The sequence below is a fragment of the Giraffa tippelskirchi genome, chromosome 4 (assembly GCF_054371585.1).
Source record: "Giraffa tippelskirchi isolate mGirTip1 chromosome 4, T2T-mGirTip1v1.2.pri, whole genome shotgun sequence".
In the NCBI taxonomy this organism is placed as follows: domain Eukaryota; kingdom Metazoa; phylum Chordata; class Mammalia; order Artiodactyla; family Giraffidae; genus Giraffa; species Giraffa tippelskirchi.
The window spans coordinates 181,294,295-181,313,717 of record NC_137278.1 but is presented as its reverse complement, the minus strand read 5'-3'; the positions used below and the strand labels follow the sequence as shown (position 1 = coordinate 181,313,717).

The 19,423-nt window shown below is 38.5% G+C and overlaps 1 protein-coding gene across 26 annotated transcripts in view; it reads right to left on the bottom strand.

The window, feature by feature from the left end:
- The window catches only part of SOX5 (SRY-box transcription factor 5), a 1,114,103-nt gene that overhangs the window by 554,969 nt on the left and 539,711 nt on the right, over positions 1-19,423 (bottom strand). For 18 of the 26 annotated variants that reach the window (XM_081482956.1, XM_081482958.1, XM_081482923.1 and 15 more), the window contains one exon: positions 18,089-18,130. The gene's annotated coding sequence lies outside the window, so the exon portion shown is untranslated. Of the gene's footprint in view, positions 1-18,045; positions 18,131-19,423 lie in introns of all 26 variants that reach the window. The other 8 variants (XM_081482931.1, XM_081482943.1, XM_081482954.1 and 5 more) reach the window with 1 other exon arrangement.

The following is a 19,423-nucleotide window of genomic DNA, read 5'->3' as shown; positions in this document are numbered from 1 at the left end:
AGCCAGCTCTTCGCATCAGTTGGCCAAAGTATTGGAGTTTCAGCTTCAGCATCAGTCCTTCCAATGAATATTCAGGGCTGATTTCCTTTAGGATGGACTGGTTGGATTTCCTTGCAGTCCAACGGACTCTGAAGAATCTTCTCCAACACCACAGTTCAAAAGCATCAATTCTGCGGTGCTCAGCTTTCTTTATAGTCCATCTCTCACATCCATACATGACTACTGGAAAAACCACAGCTTTGACTAGATGGACCTTTGTTGGTAAAGTAATGTCTCTGGTTTTTAATATGCTGTCTAGGTTGGTCATAACTTTCCTTCCAAGGAGTAAGCGTATTTTAATTTCATGGCTGCAGTCACCATCTGCAGTGATCTTGGAGCCCCCCAAAATAAAGTCTGTCACTTTTTCTGCTCTTTCCCCAACTATTTGCCATGAAGTGATGGGACCAGATGCCATGATCTTAGTTTTCTGAATGTTGAGCTTTAAGCCAACTTTTTCACTCTCCTCTCTCACTTTCATCAAGAGGCTCTTTAGTTCTTCTTCACTTTCTGCCATAAGGGTAGTGTCATTTACATATCTGAGGTTATTGATATTTCTCCTGGAAATGTTGATTCCAGTTTGTTCTTCATCCAGCCCAGCATTTCTCCTGATGTACTCTGCATATAAGTTAAATAAGCAGGGTGACAATATACAGCCTTGATGTACTCCTTACTCTATTTGGAACCAGTCTGTTGTTCCATGTCCAGTTCTAACTGTTGCTTCCTGATCTGCATACAGATTTCTCAAGAGGCAGGTCAGGTGTTCTGGTATTCCCATCTCTTTCAGAATTCTCCACAGTTAGTTGTGATCCACACAGTCAAAGGCTTTGGCATAGTCAATAAAGCAGAAATAGATGTTTTTCTGGAACTCTCTTGCTTTTTTGATGATCCAACGGATGTTGGCAATTAGATCTCTGGTTCCTCTGCCTTTTCTAAATCCAGTTTAAACATCTGGAAGTTCAAAGTTCACATACTGTTGAAGCCTAGCTTGGAGAATTTTGAGCATTATTTTGCTAGTGTGTGAGATGAGTGCAATTGTGCCATAGTTTGAGCATTCTTTGGCATTGCCTTTCTTTGGGATTGGAATGAAAACTGACCTTTTTGAGTCCTGTGGCCACTGTTGAGTTTTCCAAATTTGCTGGCATATTGAGTGTAGCACTTTCACAGCATCATCTTTTAGGTTTTAAAATAGCTCAACTGGAATTCTATCACCTCCACTAGCTTTGTTCTTAGTGATGCTTCCTAAGATCCACTTGACTTGGCATTCCAGAATGTTTGGGTCTAGGTTGGTGATCACACCACTGTGATTAAAGATCACAAAGATCTTGAAAGATCTTTTTAATGGTCATAAAGATCTTTTTTGTATAGGTCTTCTGTGTATTCTTGCCACCTCTTTTTAATATCTTCTGTTTCTATTAGGTCTATACCATTTCTGTCCTTTATTTCAGTCATAGGAAACAAAAATAACTGTTTTCACTTAAAGCTCTGTAATCATATTGTGTAAATACTAATAAAAGATTCACGGTTTCCAGAAGTGATACTTTGAGCAAATTACTGAACCTGTTGGTGTCCTCAGCTACAGAATAGAGAGAATAAAATCTGCTTTCATAGAGTTGTATGAAGATTAAGTGTGAGTATTTCCACATAACACATTGCACAATGCCTGGCAGAGAATAAACGAATAAATGTTAGCTTCCTTCCCCTTTAATTACAAAGTTTCCTCCACCTCTAAATGTAGCCTATTTTGGCCAATCCTTACCTGCCTCTCTCAAGATGAAGGATAAATGTTCTGCTTCTTTCTGACCCTTCCAAATATATTCTTTACTCCATCACTCCTTCCTCCAGAAAAAGAATTTTCCTCGTAATTACACGAGCCCTCTGTTTTTATCATAAATTCCTTCTCATCTATTTGTTCCTTCTCCGTGCCCTAAAATGTACTCTTTACCCCAACCTAAAAATGATTTTCTTAAAGAGAAATTACCAAGTGGCAGAAGAGATAGAAAGCCTATGTAGGACAATGACCACAGAAGAAACTGAGATGACTGTTAAAGATCCATCTCTAAAAAAAATGCCAGACACGTAGATTTTTTTTTTTTCCTGACTCAGGTAGTTTTATATTCATTCTAATAAAACTAAGTTGAAGAGAAATTTTTTCCTTGTTTAAACAGTTCCCAAAACAATAAAATGATTAAAAGACTCACAATTCTTTTACAGCATTAGCACAATCCTGATACCAAATCAGACAATGACAGTATCATGTGTATACCACACACACACTGTTATAGACCAAAATCACTTTTAAAATAAAAGCAAATTCTACCAAGTAGACCACAAGTGTGAAATAAAGAATAATCATATAGTGTTCAGTGCAAGGATGGAAAGCTGATTCAATACAAGAACATCTACTCCAGCAACTTTTTACTTTTAAAAAATAGACAAAAAGTGAAAACCCACAAGCAAATTGGTATCAAGTCTTTGAAAAAAGTGCCAACCATTCAAGATTTGTTTGGGGTAAGTTAGGGAAAGAAGAAAACTACCTTTTAAGGAAGTTTATTTGTAACAAATAGTACTCAAATACATATAGTTCATAGTAAAATTGTTGTATTATTTTTGTTGATCCAGCTTTCCTTATTTTTTGCTTCCTTTTCCTTTTCACCAACAACCATGCTGCCTGAAAGCTTGGCCCTGTCGATTTCCTCTGCCCACTCATCTCCTGTACAGTTTTCAATCCACTGTAGTTTTCTGCCCCTACCTTCTCATGGAAGCTCTTTTCCCATAAGTGACTGATACCTAATTTCTAAGTCCAGCGGCCGCTTCTCTGGCCTCATCCTCTTTAACCTCTGTTTAGCATTTAAGACCATCACACACAAATTCATCAGCTCTTGGCCTCCCTGGAAGAGTTGGGAAGGCATCATGGGTGATGCTGTTGCCTTTCTGCTTGGCCTTTCTCAGTCTCTCTGCCTCATCCTCCTCCATCGCTTCTTCACGTGGGGAATCCCCAAAGTCTATGCTTCCCCATTAATTCCTGCCCTGTGTGTGTGTGCTAAGTTGTTTCAGTCATGTCCGATGCTTGGTGACCCTATGGACTGTAGCCCGCCAGGCTCCTCTGTCCATGGGATTCTCCAGGCAAGAATACTGGAGTGGGTTGCCGTGACCTCCTCCAGGGGATCTTCACAACCCAGGAATTGAACACGTGTCTCTTATGTCTCCTGCATTGCAGGCAGGTTCTTTAACACTAGCACCACCTGGGAAGCCCCAGTTCCTGCCCTACCCAAAGCCTGTAGATCAAAGTTAGAAAGGAATGACAAAACCAGAAAACTATTGATAACTAAGTAAACAGAAGACTGCACTCAACAACAGCAAAAAAATAAAACAAAACAAACAAATAAAACCCACGGCTTTCAACATTCCAGGTTCCAGTGGGATGGATTTCTTTACATGGATAATCTCTACTTATATTACTTTCAATATGTTTAATACTAATTTGCTAATTTTAAAAGGTTTTAATATTAAACTTAATGAATGTTTCTTCTGTTACTACTCAGTTGCCTTATATATGTTGACATCTATAATGAATTAACCAATTTAAAGTAAAAAAATGTGTTTTCTAATTTCACATTGTCTTGATTTTTTTAAAGCTTTGACAACCTATTTAAAGATGGCTAGTGCTTTTTCAATTATTAGGATGTATCTGACTGTATTTAATAGAATTTGGTCATCATCTATTTATTGCTAGTGTCATGTGAAACATTGTTTTTATAGTCAGCCTTAACATGTAAACTTCAACCAGATGCTACATAAATGAAACTGACTGACTTTACAATATAAAGTAACAACTTTAAGAAAGTGCTGAAGTTTAACTCTGAAATAATTTCCTTTCCATAATTTGTAACCAATAGAAGAATTAAAAAAAATATATTGGAAAGAAAATTACATAGGTGTCTTTATATTCCTCATTACACAGCCATCAGTCTCTCAATATTGCCAGATTATTTTCTGCTGCTATGTTTCCTCCACTAACACTGTAAAACCTGGAAATCCCATTATACATTATTTGTAAATAAGACCCTTCTCCATCCTCCACTTGTTCCTTTTGTGTGTGTGTGTGTGTGTGTGTGTGTGTGTGTATGTATGTTCTATGCAGTCTTAACCACTGGCCCACCAGGGAAAGGGTAGTCCCCTTCACATCTTCTTTTCTTTCCTCTGATATGTGTATCCTTGAATGTTATACCTTTTGGATAATTTAGGAAGTCAGTGCTACTGTTCACTCTCTTATTTGATACATGTTTCTCCCTTAAAGAAAATACAAATCAAAAACACAAACCTAAAGAACAAAATAGGGTATTATTCACTTTATAAAGAGATCCTTAACTTTAAAAGAAAAAAAAAAAAAAAAACTTGCCTACAGAATCCCAGTAAATAGTGATTTTCTCTACTGCATGAAAAGCATAAATCAATTAAATTACATTATATTTACACTCAACTCTTCCAAAATTGCGTCTGCCCACGATGCGGGAGACCCAGGTTCGATCACTGAGTTGGGAAGATCCCCTGGAGAAGGAAATGGCAACCCACCCAGTATTCTTGCCTGGAAAATTCCATGGACAGATGACCCTGGTAGGCTACAGTCCATGGGGTTGCAAAGAGTTGGACACGACTGAGCGACCTCACTTTCTTTCTTCCAAAATGGGATCTCTTTTGCAAAGTGGGCTGCTACTTGTTCTCATCAGATTGTGGCACCCCATGCAACACGGAATTGTAAATGAGGCACAGCAAGGCTTAAAGAAAGATTTCTTGACTCCAGCTATGGCATCTGGGCTTCCCAGATGGCGCTAGTGGTGAAGAACTTACATGCCAGTGCAGGAGATGTAAGAGACCCATATTAGATCCCTGTGTCAGGGAGACTACCCTGGAGAAGGGCACTGGAATTCACTCTAGTATGCTTCACTGGTGGCTCAGACAGTAAAGAATCCACCTGTAAGGCGGAAGACCTGGGTTTGATCCCTGGGTTGGAAGATCCCCTGGAGGAGGGTATGGCAACCCACTCCAGTATTCTTGACTGGAGAATCCCATGGACGGAGGAGCCTGGCAGGCTACAGCCCATAAGGTCACAAAGAGTTGGACATGACTGAAGCTACTTAGTACATAGCATTTAGTTTTCTAGAGCCTGGGATTTCAAATATTTTAAAAGATGTGGAAATATTTCTCCAACAGAAATCTTGTGTGCATGCTCACTCACTCGACTCAATACCCCATGGACTGTAGCCCACCAGGCTTCTGTCCATAGGATTTCCCAGGCAAGAAGACTAGAGTGGTTTGCCATTTCATTCTCCAGGCATCTTCCCGACCGAGGGACTGAACCCGTGTCTCCTGTATTAGCATGCAGATTCTTTACTGCTGAGCCACTAGGGAAGCCCAAGAGAAATCTTATAAGGGCACAATTTATAAAAGAGATAAAAGTGGTAGGCTATGTCCTTTCCCCTTCCCTATACTAATTGGCCCCAGGGTCACATATAAAAAGCTTACCACTTTCCTCAGATGAAACAATTGTACTAGACTATTTTCTCCTTACTTCTAAAGATCTGGCTACCAAAATTGTAATCTTACCATACCCAGAGTCCCAACATGCCCAGTTGGGAGTTCCTTGGGCACCACCCAGGAACATGCCTTGTTCTTTGTTTAAAATGGTACCCAGAACATGGGTCACACACAATAAATGGTCAGTGATGGCAACAATAACAATTTTTAAAGTAATGAATAGATAAATCTCCCTGACACAGGAATGGTTTCCTTTTCCTCTGCCAGTGGTTCCGTCTGTGCCAGCGCTAACACACACCCCTTCCAGGAATGGCATTCAGCCATCCTGGCAACCAGAATTAGAGCAAAGAAAATATGAAATTTCTCTTCAAAACATAAGTGGAAAGATGAATGCAAAGCCAAGCAAAAAGTACCCAGATTCAACACGCACATTGTTAAATGTCACTTCATAGTAAGACACTTTATGAACATCAAGTGAACATGGACATGCATTAAACAGGGAGACTGGGAATGTCTGAACTATCACAAAGAATCAGCAAGTAAAGAAAGTCTAGAAGAACATACAAGTTAACCAGTTAACAACTGTTCCTTTCAGGGAATGAAGAGAGTAGAAATTGGGCAAATGGACGATGGGAATGGGGAAATATTCTTCATGGCACAAACTTTTTTTTTTTTTTGATGACTTAGTTGCATTTTATTGGGTTTCATGGTGCATACTTCTATACTTTTTGAATTCTAATTGTGTGACCATCCAATAAATGCAATTAAGTAAATTGAAGTTTTCCCCAAATGAGAATTAAAAGATTAATTCCAACAGACTGTTCTGAATATCTCGTTAGTATAACAATACTCTCTTTTGGTTTGGAGAAACAAATCAGCAGCAAGAGAATGTTTCATGTTAAGAATCTAGATTTAAGTCAAGCAGGCCTATCAGTCAGATATACTGCTTCTTCTACTTGAGATAATTCCTTCAAGAAAGAGGGCTCTATTCACTGAAACCAAGGAATTATGCCCTGAAGAGGGCTTCTCTGGTAGCTCGGATGGTAAAGCATCTGCCTGCAATGCGGGAGACCTGGGTTCAATCCCTGGGTCGGGAAGATCCCCTGAAGAAGGAAATGGCAACCCACTCCAGTACTCTTGCCTGGAAAATTCCATGGATGGAGGAGCCTGGTTGGCTACAGTCCATGGAATCGCAAAGAGTTGGACATGACTGAGCAACTTCACTATCAAAGAGAGATACAATGACGAGAGAGTACCAAACAGCCTGGTGAACTGATAAGGGTCTTCTAGCTACATACAGGTCAAGCATCCATGGGACATGGGGAAAAAAAGTTGATGTCTTGCCTCAAATAAAAATTCAGAGAAGTAATTTCACAGCTGTCTCTTTATAACCAAAAAAAAAAAAAAATTGTATAGAAAAAGACAAATCATCAAAAGGGTTCTTAGAAAAGAATCATTAAAGCCTGATAAAAATGAAAAAAATAAGAATTCTTTCAAAATAGACATTTCAGTCAAATGTCAATATCTCCAAAACATCTTGTCCAGTCATTGGATGCAAAGAACATTATGAATGAGGAAATGAGAACAAAGTACAACGACACTTAAGAGATACCATGGTTTATTAAGCTGAGTAAGAAAGAAAAATATTCAGGGAAAGACCATGACTTTGTGAGCTGTTGGGAGGTAGCTGGAATCATTAGCAAATAACTAAGCAGGTCTGCCTGGTCTTTGGGACCAACAGCCTTCCGCACCATAATTGGAAGAAGGGGGTAGCACTGAACATGATGTTTAATCAAGTGGAGGGTCATGTGTGATACAAATTTTTGACGGTTCTTATGTCATGCCTTCCTATACATGGCAGAGTGACACACTGAAATCAAGTATTAGTGTGTGAAAGCATCCGTCAATAAAGAACCACGCTAACTGGGTGGCTGATTGTGTATATTGTTGAAATAAGTGTTGTACAATAGTCAGGGCAGACAGATGTATCCCCACCTTTGAGCAGCTCATGGTCCTAGAGGAACAGATCCAGTAATAGGAATCCATGCTCACACGTCCACAGAAACACCTAAGATGATTGATATTTTGAAAACAAATGCTAACTTCTGATCAATATAAAATTAATAGGAGAATTCTGAAAGAACATAAAATAATGTTAAGTCCATTTAAATCTATGTTTGGAGCTTGAGGTTACTTGACTTTTTTAAAGTCCAATAATGGTTTTCAAACATCTTTAATGCTTAAATTTACAAAATGAGCACTAGTATTTTTTAGAGCAGATAAATATTCATGGTTAAAACTAATTCTCTTTCATGCCATACGCTCTCAATCTGTCTAAAATAATATTTGGAATAATTATACCTAATTCAAGCTCATGGCTTTGAGGAGGTTGGTTATGCGTTAAAATGGTTTATCATTCTGCAGTTGACACAAACTTGTGTCGGCTCCTCCCACTTAAAGGAAGGGATCAGACACTGTATAAAACGTCCCCCAACAGAGAAAGCAAATGATCCTTCTATTCATTTTACAATGCTTTTTTAGATAAGTTTAAAGAGAAGGTTGGATGGCATCATTGACTCAATGGATATGAGTTTGAACAAACTCTGGGAGATAGTGAAGGACAGGGAAGCCCCGTGTGCTGCAGTCCACGGGGTCACAAAGAGTCAGATACAACTAAGAGACTCAACAACAACAGCAAAGCCTTATTTAACACAAGAAGCAGTGAAAAGAGAGGTGCATTTTCATCTGTGCATCCTACTTTCAAGGAGGTAAAAGAAAGAAATAGCCAGGCTATACTCATCAGAACAGTAAGAAGACAAAGTTAAAAAAGGAGACAAAAACAATCCCATAAAGAAGAAATAATAAAAAATCACAATGAAGGCAAATGTGAAAATAAAAATATTGAGAGAAATGAGGGGCAAGATAATTTTAAAGGCGGATATATTGTGAATAAACATAACTAAAATACCTGAAATATAATTTTGGAATGTTTCCCCCTATGGAGATAATCAGGGATTTCCCACAGCCCTCTTTAAACAAATTAACATTAAGACTTAAGTGTTCACTTACATAAACTTAAAAATGTTTTTCAAATGCAGTTTACTGCATGATTATGATCTTTTAAAGTTGTGTTTCAAATTTCATTGCAAATGCATATCTACTCATATATACTTTTATTAGTAACAGATAATTTAAAGCAACAAAAATAAATGGCATCCAAGTGACTGCAACTTTCATAAATTATCTTCAATAAATGCTCGGTTAGCAAAATTAACTTTCTCTTATCACTACTGCACAACATAGGCAAATGTGGAGTACCATGTGCAGATATAGGTACACTTTTTTTTTCTAATTTCGTGTTTTATATAATTTCAGAAAATAGCTTGTAAATATTTCATTTGTGATTTGACGTATTAATATGATGACACTGGAATGACATAATGTAGCCAACAGCAGGGAACATTATGCTGGTGTAAAATCTAAAAATTAATAGCAGCCTTAATTGTTCTACTGATTTTAAATTTTTTATAAAGAGAATGCCACACAAAATAAGCCTTTTCTTCCATATTCTAAAATGTGCCAGTCTTTCAAGTACATTCTCTGAGCAGAATTTCTGTGTTGTGATTGCCATGCCTTTGCAGCTCTGCAAAGCAAAGTAAGATAGCTTAGCATAGCTTTTATCTGCAAGGATTCCCGGAGGCAGTTTCTGTAAAAGGGTTAATGACAGATGTTTCCATTAAATCTGACCTACCTCTTAATTTTGCCATTGCCTGATAATATCCTGGCTTTGTGCTTATTTGCATGGGCAAATGGAGTCACTCCATAACAAGTAACACACCGCCCTCATTGAAACAAAAGGTCAATTCATTTTAAACCAACGTGCACAATATTTTTTGTAGTTGCAATGAAAAAAAAAAAAAAATCCCTCTCATACAATGCCACTATTTACAAAGAATTAAAAGCTCTGTTTTCTAAACCCCTGGATACAATGTACATCTGTAGGCAGAAGCCAGTACTACCAATAGAAATCAATATATATCCTTGTAGGTAACCTACTAGAAAAATCGCTTCTGTCTCAAGGATGTTCCTCTTATTTTTACACTAAATACAACTGAGGCACAGTATATTTTCTTTGCTGAGAAATTAGTTGAAAACTCCAAAATGCTAGCAGCACTTTGTTGTTTACCGAGTGTTATTACTTTTGTAAAGAAAAAAAAAATTCTGTAAATATAGAGGGAATAGTTATTGTCTTATGTTGGTTAAAAGATATAGGCTTTTTAGCCTTTAGGCTGCCGGTCCAAATGCTACACTTTAGAAAGTGGCCAAAGTATTTTACCACATGGAAAGAGTACATGACCTTGAACCTTGACCAGGTTGCTGTTATAAACTCCTTAAAAAATAAATAAATAAAGGTGGTTTAAATAGCTTTGTCTAAGGCTCTGTTCAAGTCACTTTTTCTGGTGGGAGGATCAAATAATGTGAAGACAAATGTCAAAGAGCCTTTCATGATTCTTGTGAGAATATATGTCAAATATGTGCTTCCTTTTTGAATAGTCTATAACCAAGACTCAAGAAACACTGCATTAATCTAACTATGCTGTTTCACTTTATTGTAACATTTAAGGAGTTTAAAATTATCACTTGCTACAGAAGTACTCTCTCTGTAATTATATACAATGTTTTATACATATATATACAAATACTATGTGCATATCATATTTATCATTATAGTCTAATCTCTAAGACATTTAAATATTGAAATTCTGGCATTAAATTGCACCTTATTCTGAAATCAGCTCTCCTGTGTGTTATTGATAGTAAATCCATATTCAAAACACTCCCATATTACTGAAATCTTTAACTATCTTAAAAGGAAATAGGCTAGATTGGTGGTTAGAAGAGTGATCTTGCTAAGTAGCTTATTTTCTTCCTCTCAGATAAATAAAGCCCACATTTGGCACTGAGGCATTGCAAATCATTGAAACAATTTAGAAAACTCTACCTACCTAGTTCAAAGTTTGATTTTTAATGGATTTGCTAAAGAAAATTCTATTCTCACCATGCTGCCTTAAATTTATTTGAAAATCAGGTAGACATGCAAGGAAAGCTGGATGGACTCCTTAGGAGCCCAACAAAGAGTCTTCTCTGCTGGCCTCTGCACCTGGGGGAGGGAGCATGCCCTCTCCTCCCACAGATTTCTGGTATCTGATTCCCATCCTCACCCTCAAATCTGGATTCACCTATAAATTTCAAGGAAAAGGAACCACATCTTGCCTGCTAATTTCCTATGAGGGGTCTTTCAAGATGCAGCCATAATCAAAAGTACAGAAAAATAATACATGAAATCAACAAATATCTACATTGTATACACAAAGTTCTAAGTACTGTGAAACATACAGTAGGAAAAAAAATGTGGCCCCCCCCTTTTCTTAAATTTTCATTTTATATTGGAGTAGAATTAATTTGGGGGCTTCCTTGGTAGCTCAGACAGTAAAAAATGTGAGTGCAATGCAGCAGACCCAGGTTCGATCCCTGGGTCGGGAAGGTGCCCCAGAGAAGGAAATGGCAACCACTCCAGTGTTCTTGCCTGGAGAATTCCATGGACAGAGGATTCTGGTGGGCTAGTCCATGGGGTTGCAAAGAGTTGGACATGACTGAGAGACTAACATTTTCACTATTCGGAGTTAATTTACAATATTGTGTTAGTTTCGGGTGCACAACAAATGTGGTTCCCTTTCTATACAAACTTACTGCTTCATCAAGCAATAGTTAAAAAGTTAATCATATCAGACTACAAAAGTAATATCAAAAATATTTTAAAAAATAATAAATTAAATGTATGGAATTGGCGATGTTAAGTAATGGAAGAAATGTAGAGTTTTAATCAGGTGATGGCTTGGGTTTATTAATTCATTTTTTTACCTAGAGTAAATCAGCAAATAAACGCGAAGTCAGAACAGCTGATGATTTAAATTACAGTTTTGTGGTAAATAAAACAACAAAACAAAACACTGTAATACTAGCCACCATGTACTGAGCACTTATAATGTGTTAGGAACTATGCAGAACATTCTACATTCACTGATGCCACTTAATCTTCACCGTTTTACCCTATGAAGTAGATACAATTATTATCCTCATTTTACAGGTAATGAAACAAAGACTTGATAAGATTACATTGTTCCTCAAGGCACAGTTCTGGTAAGTGGTAGGTAGAGTCAGAATCACATCTAGACCTTCTACCCCTAGTCTTATACGCTCAACCTTGTTATGTGTCTTGTGGGTACATGGGCATTGGCTTCACACAGATGGGGTTATAGTCCATATCCTCCCATATTTGCTCTGGGACCTTGGGCAATGTTCTTATATTTGTGAACAAGAAAAAATGATACTGCTATGATGTCATGGAGATTAATTATTTTGACCTGCCTGGCAACTTCACGTTAAATTCCCCCACCCCCACCCCCACCCCCTCCATGGGAAACAACTGGTCCCTCATTCTCAAACCATGCCCTGGCCAAAAAAACAAAAAAAGCATTTTATCTTTTCAACCACAAAAATGGGTTCAGGTATGGACTCAATATACAGGCAGAACCAACAGATGACTTATGTGGGACTTCTGATAGAATTATGAGGAAAGAAGCTTTAACTTTTTAGGTCATATGCACAAAAGCCTGTCTAAAACTGAAGCCAACACAGACAAAAGCAAAGAAAGATGAGAGATAAGGAGAGCACATAAACCTTGAAATGACCATGCCTAAAGCTAGGCAGTTTGTGAAACACTCACTGATGTGAACTAACAACACTTCCTTTCTTTCAAGCATATATGAATTCGGTTTCTGTCACCTACAACCAGCTCAGGGTAATACATCACTTCACAGAGACAATGTATGTGAAGAACTTAAGATACTTGTAATTAGCAAGTACTCACTGAAGGCTGGGCTTTCTAGGTGGTGCTAGTGGTAAAGAACATACCGACCAATGTAGGAGATTCAAGTTTGATCCCTGGGTCGCATGGCAACCCACTCCAGTATTCTTGCCTGGAGAATCCCATGGACAGAGGAGCCTGGTGGGCTACACTCCATAGGGTCGCAAAGAGTTGGATATGACTAAGTGACTTAGCACACATGCACAGTGAGGGTTGGATGTTTTCTGTCATTTTAGTTATTACTATTGTCAGGTTTCCCTACCAAAACTTAGTATCTTGGATGAAAATCAAGGTTGGAGTAAAAAAACAAAATCGCCGTGGTTCAGTTTCCCTGTATCACGTATAAGCAAATAATAGAGGGACAACTTTTAAGTAGTACGAAGCACTAAGGAAAAGCTATGACAAGCCAGGTGGTGCCGTGTTAAAGAATCTGCTTGCCAGTGCAGGAGATGCAAGAGACTTATATTCTATTCCTGGGTCAGGAAGATTCCCTGGAGGAGGAAATGGCAACCCACTCCAGTATTCTTGCCTGGAAAATTCCATGGACAGAGGCGCCTGGCAGGCTGCAGTCCATGGGGTCGCGAAGAGTCGGACACGACTGAGCGATTTCACTTTCACTTTTCACTTTCATGCCTTGGAGAAGCCAATGGCAACCCACTCCAGTGTTCTTGCCTGGAGAATCCCAGGGATGGGGGAACCTGGTGGGCTGCCGTCTATGGGGTTGCACAGAGTCGGGCATGACTGAGGTGACTTAGCAGCAGCAGCAGCAGCTGAGAAAGATTGAGGACAGGAGGAGAAGGGGGCAGCAGAGGATGGGATGGTTGGAGGGCATCACCAATTCAAAGGACATGAGTTTGAGCGAACTCCAGGAGATAGTGAGGAAAGGGAAGCCTGGCATGCTGCAGTCCATGGGGGTCACAAAGAGACAGACATGACTTAGTGACTGAACAACAACATCAAGTATTAAGGTTAACACCAAAAGTCAGCTTGTCTTGCTTTCCAATCTGTGTTAGTATTTCCAACTGGCCTCACTGTGCCTGCAGAGGAGCTAGAACCAGCTATCACTGTGCCCACGCTGTAGTCGTAACACTCAGTCTCACATCCAAATGATTATCCAGATAGAAATCACATTTTACAAAAACCAAGACTCCACTTCATTGTGCTACTACTGCACTGTCAGCAGCAACTATTGCGCAAAACTCTAAACAGGGACTTTTTTGCAAAAAGCTAAGCAATCTGGTCCTAAGAAAGTTATCCAGTGTCACCCAAAAGTCTAAGGTCAGTAATTAGGTCCCTTGTAATAACTGAGTCACTTGAGGCTTATATGGTTGCCATATACCCATTGCATCAACCTGACAGGAAAGAAACTTTCTTTCTTCCGTTCCCTTCTTTGAACAGGCTTTACTTATAACGTAAGAAGGAAGAATGGTTCCAGAGGAACTGTTGTGAACCACTGCGTCAATCATGCAAACATTAAAACACGGCTTGCTACTCATTACTATATAAAGTATTCTCTTGCTCTGTGGAAAATGGTTTCAAATAATTGTTGTGTTTGAACGGGAGTTTTGTTCTTTTTTAACATAGCAGTTTGAGAGAGAAAAAAACTTCAAGATATATTCAAGAAGCAAACCAATATTATAACAGTTGAATCAACTAATTTTCATCAAATGACATCCTCATATGTGCACCAAGTCATTCATTATAGGCTTCTAAACTCAAAAGATAGACTCACTTTCTGACTGTGCAGTTGATAAACTGATGTGAAACAGCAACAAGAAAGGGAAAAGTAACTGACTTGACCTGCCTGAGCAAAGAAAATTTCTCTCTGACTCTGAAATGCTTTTTTTTTTTTTTTTTCTTCCAGGCTTCTCTACTGCATAGCTAAGAAGCCTTGAGTGGAATCAAGTCTGAAAAGATCTCACCTTTAGTCCTGATTTCTCCTTCTGGTTTTAGCACAGTTGATCTTCAACACTGTTAGCTTGTGGTCTGTGCTAAAGAATGCTAGCTGATGTCAGAGTAAAGCAGATATTTACAGAAAAGAAACTAACTGGATGACTGATTAAATATCAATGGCTTTAAATGTTTCTGAGTGACAGAAACTGATGAGTATTCTACAAAGTTTGAAATTCAAGTCCACAAACACCTACCTCCTTAGTATACAGACCAGAGCTCTTCAACTCTGGTTTCTCTGTAGGAAAAAGTAGAAGATTGGGAACCATATGGCAGCTTCCTCAAGACAAGGCCCTGAAGAGTTAAGAGCTTGCCAGTGGGCCACCCACAGAAAATTCTACTGCTTACATGAAGCACCATGCTAAGTTATAGGAAAATAAATGAACAAAATATCCAGGCTAGCAATTCTTTCAAAGAAATCCTGAGACTCAGAAAACGAACAGAGAATTATGAGATGCGATGCTGCCAATCTTTCGTAGAGTAGCCCTGAGCAAGTTATTTTGCATTTCACTTTCTTCAGCTCTGGACTGATGTTACCACAGCAATGACTGATAATAAAAACATCCTCACAACAACTCCTAGGAATAATATTGTGAGAACTGATGTGTGTTCAGTGATTTAAGAATGAGGGAAGAGAGGCACAATGTTATACTATTATAAAGTGCTTTATCAACCAGCCTATTACATAATGTGTTATAATGTACCGTGTGCCCATGGAAACATGAAATCATGCATAATTCTTAAGTACTGCCAGATGCGTAGCTATATCAAATTTCAACCCTTCCTGAAGAATTCACCCACACACTCACTTCTCCAACCAGTATTTCCACTGGTAACTGTCAGAATTGAGAAATCATAGAAAAGACCCTTATTCACGCCTCTGCGGTCATTACATATAGTTTGCTTCATATTTGGGTAGGGAACATGTCTCATTCATGATTTTATAACTAGTGACTTGGCCTGCTCTGGTACACAATTAGTGCTCAGTAAATGTTTATTGAATGAATGAATGAACAGACAAATAACTGTTAGACGCAGTAAATCAAAAAATAAACTTTAGCAATGGTACTACTTAGACCAAGAAGAGTCTAATGTGAGAAACATTTTAAGTGGAGGTGGTCAAAGTTTGGCTTCCTCCCAGCAAGTCTATATGTTATTTCCTAGTATTAGTTCATGTGTCAGTTGTCATAAGTCTCTGGAATGTACAAGTAATCCTATTTACAAGAGATCCTTGCCATTCTCAATGGAGCCATCTGGCTTTACTTAAGGATACTGAATGAGTTCATTTTTCAGTGGCTGGGAACATGGTACTAACAACCTGCACACAGATTGAAGAATTTCTGAATATTATGATATACCTGTGAGAGGTAAAGAAATACTCTAAATTCTAAACTCATATTCATAAGGCACACAAATGCAATGAAGTGGAAAAAAAACAAAAAACAAAAAACTCTGTACTTAGAATCAGAGGATCGAGCTCTGCCACATCCTCACTCTACGTAACCAGAAATTGGCCAACATAACTAGTTTTCCCTGAGCCTCTGTTTTCATCTGTAATGACAACTATGTGTAATTTTAAAAAAAACTCATGCATCCAGGATCAATGTGGCAATGTAGTAATATATAAGCATATAAATAGTAGATAAATGGAAAATGCCACAGGATAGCATGACAACTAGTTATAAAATGGCAGAGAAGTCTAGGATGGTGTATATAAACTGTGAGATCATTGAGCTCAGGGTCCATGACTTACTTATTTCCACAGTGCTTGTACCTAGCACATGGCCTAAAAAAAACTGAATGCATCACCAATGTCAGCTGCTGAGTTGGAGGCACCAACAAGAGAGATGCATTCAATTTTCAGAGGGGCCCTTCCAAGCCCCCCTCTGATAAACTCTCTAATATGGCATTTTTCAAAGTCTGGTCCTCCCACAGCCAGCACTAGAGTTGGCTAGTTTGTTGTTAAAATTACAGGCTCCCAAACCTCATCCAAAGAGATTGTAATGCAATCTTTCAAGCACTTGAGATAACTCTTGTATACACTGGGATAGTATGTTTTAAATTTACTTTTGAAAATCCAGTAGCTATGGCACAAGATCAGTTCCAATGAAAGCTGTGTGTTCTTAATTCATATGTTTTATATATCTAGCTTTTTATAGTTTAAAACTGTGTTTAAATACACAAATGTATAGCATTAAAACAATGAGAAATCCTTAAAAATTTCATAGTAATAACAAGTGTAAGATAATATAATTAGAAATAAAGTTGCATCCATAATAAAATTAAATGTGCTTGATTTTTCCTTAAAATATTACAAGGTTATTGTCTTTGTCTTCCTATGGTTCTAGACCTCACTTTGTTCTCTGCTGTACTTTGGACTCAAAAAGGGTGCGCTCAATAAATATTTGTTATATAGAACAATGAATATGTGTGTGTGTATATATATATATATATATATATGAACTTGCTCAGGGTTCATGACTTACTCATGACTCAAGAACTCACATCTCAGAAGGGTTGCACTCTTAAAACATGCCTGTTAATACATAAGGATGTGTTCACATGACAGAGTTTATAGCCTAAGTTCTCTTTATCAGAAGAGTGTAGGGACACAGGGCACAAATATAGGCTATTAGCTAAAGAGATTTCATACACATTCCTCTGAGATACTAATTTTTAAGCTGAGGTTGAAAATGAAAACTGGAAGGTAATTATCCTTAATTTCCAAATGCTTTAATTTTAAAATTAAACCCAGTTGCATAGAAAAGCCTCCCTGATGAAGAACGGCAATTTGCTTTGCAATGAGGGACAAAAGGGTATAATAGTTTGGGGATTAGAGGGTGTGCAATGGTCAGATTCCTGTGCAGTTACCGTAATAACGACAATGGATGGGCGGAGAGATTAAATTAAAGAACCTGATCTTGACTAGATGCTTGTTATGGACTCCAGGTCTGATTACTCGGTGTCTTCCAACCCCTTGAAGATGAAGGAAGAGGAACTAACTAGTTGCAGGTATCAAATACAATGACACGAAGAAGGCAAGAACCATATGGATGTTGTGTGGTAGTGATGTTCTTGCTAATCAAAGATCAGAAGTCCAGTTTCCACAGGCAAGCCATTTGCTTCTAATCAGCTCTTGGGATACATGATGATAGATTTGAGAATATTCAAGCTAATAAGGCGGAGAAGGCAATGGCACCCCACTCCAGTACTCTTGCCTGGAAAATCTCATGGATGGAGGAGACTGGTCGGCTACGGTCCATGGGGTCGCTAAGAGTCGGACACGACTGAGCGACTTCACTTTAACTTTTCCCTTTCTTGCACTGGAGAAGGAAACGGCAACCCACTCCAGTGTTCTTGCCTGGAGAATCCCAGGGACAGTGGAGCCTGGTGGGCTGCCGTCTATGGGGTCGCACAGAGTCGGACACGACTGACGCGACTTAGCAGCAGCAGCAGCAGCAAGCTAATAAGGTAAAGACTGGGGACAGATACCTCCAAAATGATTAATCACTAAATAGGTTCAATGCCAAAGTCCATGACTTTAAATTGTCAGTTGCCCGCAATGACCACCGTCAACCTTCCCATCTCCTCACCTCAGTCCCAGGCCCTTGATTTCCACGGAGCATCAATCCTTACCTTTTCTGTCTCTGCTTTGCCAACAACACAAAGGCTCAGTACCTATAATTACAAAACCACATGAATCCTGAATTAATTTGGAGTAGGATGAGGACATAGTCAACTTCACTATAAAAGAGCTTTGCTCCTAAGAAGGGGCTATGCTTATCAATCCATGCATTCCTTTATTTCTTCCTTCCAAAAGTATTATAATACCTCAAGGAACTTATAACCTAAAGATACATAATAAGATTTCAAGAATTGTGCATTAAAGGAATAAATACAGAATGAACAAATGTGCTGGGGATTAAAATGGTTATAATTCTGTAATGAACCAACCATATAAATTTGCCAAAACGATATAAACCCTCTCCTGATTATCAGTTGATATGGAGCGCTGAGAAATGTAGAGAGTTCTTAAAATCTGATCTTGTTGACTGAAGAGTTAATACAGGAAAAAAAAAAACAAAACACAATTTGACCAATGTAGGTATTTGGAAGATTTAATAAAATCCTGAACTTTAAGTTGGCATGAAGTAGAAATCAATCTACTAAATTAATTTAATAAAGGAGGAGGTAGCAGGGGATGACTTAGCAGCAGCAGCAGCAGGGGATGAAATGGTCAGATAGCATCACCAACTCAATGGACATAAATGTGAGCAAACCCTGGGACACAGGGGAGGACAGAGTAGCCTGGCGGGCTCCAGTACACGAGGTCACAAAGAGTCAGACATGACTTAGCAACCGAGCACAACAACAAAGAAATCAATCCAGTATGGAAGTAAAAACAATCTAAATTTTGGGTTGGCCAAAAAGTTAGTTCCAGTTTTCCTTTAACATATTATGGAAAAACCCAAACAAATTATTGGTCAACCCAAGAGCTTCTGATAAAGACATAGCGGAAAAAAAGATGAAGTAGACACACATAATAGGTGATCAATAAGTGCTTTCTAAAACAATTAATCCCTGTAAAATCATTTTGGAAGTAAAACTGAGAGAGAGAAATACAAAGGTCCATCTAGACAAAGCTATGGTTTTTCCAGTAGTCACGTATGCACGTGAGAGTTGACCATAAAGAAAGCTGAGCGCCGAAGAATTGATGCTTTTGAACTGTGGTGTCGGAGAAGACTCTGGAGAGTTTCCTGTACTGCAAGGAGATCAAACCAGTCCCTCCTAAAGGAAATCAGTCCTGAATATTCATTGGAAGGACTTATGCTGAAGCTGAAGCTCCAATACTTTGGCCACCTGATATGAAGAACTGACTCATTGGAAAAGACCCTGATGCTGGGAAAAATTGAAGGCAGGAGGAGAAAGGGATGACAGAGGATGAGTTGGTTGGATGGTATCACCGACTCA